Consider the following 6,488-nt stretch of genomic DNA (forward strand, 5'->3'; position numbering starts at 1 on the left):
GGATTTTACCCTTCTGGCACAGGCTTTCTGTTGTAGCAGGCTAATTATTAACACATGTAGCCAGTACTAACCCCTCTGTGCTAACAAAATTAGCTAACCCTATGTAAATATGTAAATATATGTATGTATGTATAACCCTATGTAAATATATTTGACAGGTGTATGGTTTGCATAGAACTAATGCTAATTAGTTAATGCTAATGTTTTAGTGAGTATAACAGGGCAGATATTGCTGATATAGCGATAGTTAAGTTAACTGGAACTTCCAAGTAATAAAGTTTGTAGAGGCTTTGTAGCTCAAAGTAAATTTAACCTTTTTTGAATGAGTAGTGGTTAGTCAGTCATAATAAAAAAATAATATATAATATGTAACTTATAAATGTGATGTACAGGGGTTGGACAATGAAACTATAACACCTGTCATTTTAGTGTGGGAGGTTTCATGGCTAAATTGGAGCAGCCTGGTGGCCAATCTTCATTAATTGCACATTGCACCAGTAAGAGCAGAGTGTGAAGGTTCAATTAGCAGGGTAAGAACACAGTTTTTCTTAAAATATTGCAATGCACACAACATTATGGGTGACATACCAGAGTTCAAAAGAGGACAAATTGTTGGTGCACGTCTTGCCGGCGCATCTGTTACCAAGACAGCAAGTCTTTGTGATGTATCAGGAGCCACAGTATCCAGAGTATTGTCAGCATACCAGCAAGAAGGACCAACCACATCCAACAGGATTAACTGTGGACGCAAGAGGAAGCTGTCTGAAAGGGATGTTCGGGTGCTAACCCAGATTGTATCCAAATAACATAAAACCACAGCTGCCCAAATCACAGCATCTCAACCGTTGGGACAATAAATTATTGTGGTCTAAAACCAGGTGTTTCAGTTTCATTGTCCAACCCCTGTAGATAAAGAAGTAGCATATCATGTCAGTGTTTTTTAAGTAAATAGTACAGAGAGATGTTGAGTAGGTTTTACCTTATTTCTTTGTGTGTCACAATTGATAAATTAACATTAATATAAATTATAATTAATCTTTACTCAATATAGCCTATGGTACGATGGCCTTTCAGGGCCATACAAAAAAAACAAACAAAAAAAAAACAGTTCAGTTTGAGAATAAAGACGTAATATTTCGATATCCCCCGCTGCGAGAAGCCTCCTGTGTGGGGAGAGCGGGCCCTTGCTATGGGGCTTAAGGCTTAAAAGGTTAAATGGAGAGAGAGTGAAGGTAGAAAAAGAGCCAATCAGTAGTTAGCTAGCTGACTAAGCTAATATTGCTAGTTAGCTAGCATGCTAATGAGCCAATCATTTAGCTTAACCAAAGCTCAGTAAATGTTGTGGTATCTAACTGTATTAGTGTTTATGTTTTAAATCAATACTAAATTTTAAATCATACTGTCATGACTTTCATAATATCAGTAGCTAAGCTGATGTACTTTAGCTAGCTAGCATGTTACCTTTCAGCTAACTTCATTCAGGTGGGGTTATTAGCTAGTTTTAAAGTAGATTTTCAAATTTCAAATTGTATATATTTATCTAATGCTATTGAATTGTGCTTGCTGCCTCTACCTGTTGGTGTTACAGGCAGTCAACAGGAGATCTCCGGAGCCCTCTATCCTTTGACCCTACTTCTAAATGGCTCCAGGTAAAGGCTCATCTTTTTTACATCTGCCCAAAGGTCCTGTCCCCAGGTTTTTCTTGTGTGACCTCTTTTATTCTTTTCTTGAAAGTTCTTGAAATGTGATACTTTTTTAGCTTGTGCCTGAACCATGCCTGTCTTCTACTTCCAGTTTTGTCTGATAAACACCTGCAGTTTGTGGGTTATAGTGTTGGTCTTTCTCAATGTTACAGCAAAATAAAGTCAGCACTGACTTCACTTGGGTAATAAAAAGTCTGATTTTTGCAAGTTGTGATATTTCTTCAGAGCTCCAGATGTTTTTGAGCTGTAGACAAACTGCTCTGTCTTTTCCAGTTTATAAAAAGTTGTGGCATGAAATTTGCAATTCTAGTTTAAAGATCTACAAATGTCAGTGAACTGAAGCAGTTCTGAAAGAATTGACAGCTGTTATAAAAGTTGTAACCAGCTATGGAATTGTCTCACTTTTTCAAAATGATTGGGGGATTGGGTGTTAAATATATATTTTCTTAATAAATACATCAAAAAGTTATGCCTGGTTTAATGTCATTTCGAACCTTACATACATTAAGGAATTAAAGATGGGGGAGGACACTTTTTCACTGCACTGTATGTGCATATCTACTTGTTTTTTAGTGAGACCGAAATTGATCTCTGCATTTTTAATTCATATAAAGCACTTTAAAGAGTCCTCTGCGGGTTATCCCAATTAAATTCACAGAACCAAAAAGAGTTTAGGGAAAACTTCCTTACTGTCTCTAAGTATTAGTACAGTATGAGGTAATACTGGGTTATTACACCAGTATGGTAATCCTGCCCTTAGTCATTTAATAAATGTCAAACTGTCAGTCTGACAACAACTGCAAATCCTGAACTGCTGTCAATTGAGGGAGGGAAGCATTGGACAGGGAAGAATGATATCTGCCCATCACAGAACATGATCAAACCTGGCTGATCGAAACACAGGAATAGTGATGGAGCTCACTCACTAAGCCTAACTGTTGGACATAAGTTCGTATTTAATCAAATAGCTTGATGCTGTTCAAACCCATTAATTTCTACTGTCTGCCTATTCTCTGCATCAGGCAGAGTAACCAATATTTGCCAGTCCTCCTAACCCCCCTCCCCTTGTTTTTACTTCAATTAGTTTTTTCAATCTCTTTCCCATATATTGTGACAACATGTCTGTTTCTACTGTTCTGTCCCAATGTTGCCTGACCTGGTTCTTTACTGCAGGCTCTCTGGCTCTCTGCTGTGATGCTATCTTTCTCTAAATCTTTGAATCAATTCATTCACTCCACACTAGATACAGCACAGCTGTGCACCTGACTGTTTAACCTGCATGGACTTTTATATTTCCACTGAGCATGTGCAGACTTGTATAAAGTACTAGAGACTCGGACTTGAGTAAAAAAACAAGTGCTCTATCAACAAAGTGACTTGAGTAGAAGCTGAAGTGTCCTTTAAGCACCAGACATGGAAGTGGAAGCACTAAAGTATTTAACATTTATAGTATTTAGTAATTGCAAGTACTTTATTCTAAATTTACTACAATTACTATTCAAGTACTATTCAAGTATGTTGTGTACTCAAATACCGCTATGTAGTTATCACAGAAAGCAGTGGAAAGTTCTCAGAGTTAAAGGCAGAACAGGAGCAGCCCTGTCTTATAAAATTAGATTAATATCATAATTCACTCAATGATCAGCTTCATCAAACTCGGTGACAGTGCAGAGCATCTACCAGTCTGGCTTTAGTGATAATGTGGGTTTGAATGTTTCATGACTTATTCATAATTGTAAAGGTGGAAGTAACTTACTGGATCTAATACAAACAGTTTAAGAAAACCACAAACCTTGGTCCAGAGTCTGGTCTGATCAGTGTTTACATTTTTAAATCTACTACATTTCACTATGATTATTCACAAATGAATTGTATTTTTTAATCTGTTGAAATTTTCTCTGGGGGACTGTTTGTGCAATGACGTGTAATGAGGTTATATTAAGAAGTCCTAGAGATTTGTAATGGTCATTTCTAATACAATGTAATTTACATGACAGCTAGAGTGGCAGCCATTAAATTTGGAGCATGAACTATGGGTGATTCACAGGATTAAAAAGAACCTGTGTTAATACTACCAGTGTTAAATAGGGAATGCATTCATGTGTTGTTATCTTCTACAGATATTATAAATATTCTAAATGCGCAATAAACACCCTGTAATCTGACCTGTTGAGAGAATTTATTAACATAAAACTTTTTTTATTAACAAAATCAAATGATAAAATCTTATACTACATTTAAAACTAATTGGAAAAAAATGTATAAAGCTTTTTAAGTACAGTTTAAAGCAGTTATCAGGTTCTTGGTGAGATGACATGGAATAACTTGCTCGCTAGTACGCACACACACACATACACGTTCCTCATGTTACACAGTAAGATCGCACACAGTGGAAACCAGGGCAATAGGTCAAATGTCAGGGTCAGTGTCACACCATGGGCAGCTCACGTTGCCACTGGCACAGCCTTGATGTCACTAGGGGTAACCAGAGAAAGGAGATGCCTCCATTCATAGAGCCAGTGATCGTCTCACCTCCCAGGTTCCAAATGGAAAATGGAAAACCTTTGGCTCTTGGCAAGTACATTTTTTCCAGTGTCTCAGTTGCTGCTAGGGAAAGGTGTGCTGACACACACAACCCTGAGTATGTAAATCTTTAAACACAAGCTGCCAGTGTCATCTGAGTCAACTGCATGTAATGAGCAGACAGACGCAATAAGAGACATGTACATTATGCTAGTGGGTCTTTACCACATTGCTGTTTCTATTAAAAGCTGTAGTAGTCTGAGAAGAAGCAGACTTTTAGGGGTCTAAAGAAGCAGGGGGTTTCATATGAGCACCTTCTGTCCTTATTTTCTTTGATTTCCTTTTTCTTTTTCATGCCACCGATGTGTCTTCTTCAGAACGGAGCTTTGATCTATGCAGGAGTGGAGGTGTAGGCAATTTATTTCCGCTATCTTGCTTTAATTCTATTCAGGCTCTTTATCTTGCCCTGACGGCTTCTTATACAGTCGATTATCTCCTTACCCTGCTGACTTCTTCCCGGCAGCTTTTGTAAAACTTCCAGAATTAAACATCTTCTGATCAGAATAGGTCAGACCTTACATGACTAACAATATGTTGATGAATGCAGCTTTGAATGTTAAACTGGAGCTGTCGTTTCACAGGACAATAACGACTCCTCAGTGCCGGCACAGATGCAGCTCCTTATCAAACTGAACAACACTACATTATTGATTCCATATATGTGGTTTTCTTTATATTTCCATTCAAATGTCTGTATTCTCGGGCGGCACAGTGGCGCAGTGGGTAGCACTTCCGCCTCACAGCAAGACGGCCTGGGTTCGATTCCCGGCTGGGGCGACCCGAGTCTTTCTGTGTGGAGTTTGCACGTTCTCCCTGTGTCTGCGTGGGTTTCCTCCGGGTTCTCCGGTTTCCTCCCACAGTCCAAAGACGGCATGTTCAGGCTAATTGGGCCTTGATTGAAATTGCCCCTTAGGTGTGAGTGTGTGAGTGAATGTGTCTGTTTGTCTGTCTGTGTCTGTCTGCCCTGCGATGGATTGGCGGCCTGTCCAGGGTGTATCCTGCCTCCCGCCCGATGCCTGCTGGGATAGGCTCCAGCCCCCCCCCGCGACCCTTCACGGATTAAGCGGTTGACAATGAGATGAGATGAGATGTCTGTATTCTCTTTTCATATCAATTTGATCCATACACAACACAAACATCACCTTACAATTACTTTGCCAATGTTCACTCACTACCTAGGTCTCTGCAGTATACAATGCTGCTGTAAAATCTGATCCAAGATGCTGTTTATTAATCCTTTTAAGAAAGTCCAAAAAGAAGCTCATACAACAAAGAAAAGTATTTAAATCGGCATTAGAAAAGCACAAATGAGATAAAACGTGGCTCTGAGAGGCTCTGAAACAAAAACAAGACACTGGCAATGTGGCCTGAGGATTGCAACTTCGAAAATGGGGTCATGCCGCTTTGCCATCAGCAGCTGGAGCCCGAGAGATTTCACTTGCTCCTCTCATCCCCCCATTTTCGTATTGGCTGCCACTTTGTTTGCTGAGTTATTAGAACTGGAAATCCAGCACTTTCCTCAGAGTGTGCTGGCTGCCTAGCCATGCTGTACCAGCACCAGTTAAAAAGGGAAGGTAACTTACTTCACACACATTAAAGAAGGCATGTCCTTAACCTCCAAGACAAAGGAACAGCACAAACACAGTAGTACATTTTTGCAGAACTTGGCAGTTGGAAATTTTGAGTTCCATATAAAAAATATTCAAATAGAACAAGAATTGGGTTAGGGCTTAGGTTCACTACTACAAAAAGCTAGGAGAGCCTCATCAACACCAACCTCAGAATCCAAGATGGCTGCACCGCACATCATCAGTGGTAAAAGTAGTATTATACAGTTTATCAGCATTTCTATCTACTTGTGCCTCATTAAACCAGTCATACACATGTATAGTCCAACACAGTTAACTCATGTGTGACACCATTCCCAGCTACGACATCCGACTTCTGGGGTAAATAGATCGCAGCATAAGAACACAAGAGACAACCTGGGGAAGATAAGGAGGTCAGAGACAATGACTAAAACAAAACCAGAGCCATGTGATACAATGCACATGACAGACCAACAGACCAAAAACACAGACACAGAGATCAGAAAGGGCAGATACGAGGGCAAGACAGAGATACACATTACAGCTGCCAGTGCTACGAGGTGAAGGCTAAATTGTGCTTTCTCCAAGTCACATAATCCCAGTTCTTTTCAGC

This window comes from Astyanax mexicanus, chromosome 1 (genome assembly GCF_023375975.1).
Source record: "Astyanax mexicanus isolate ESR-SI-001 chromosome 1, AstMex3_surface, whole genome shotgun sequence".
Lineage (NCBI taxonomy): Eukaryota > Metazoa > Chordata > Actinopteri > Characiformes > Acestrorhamphidae > Astyanax > Astyanax mexicanus.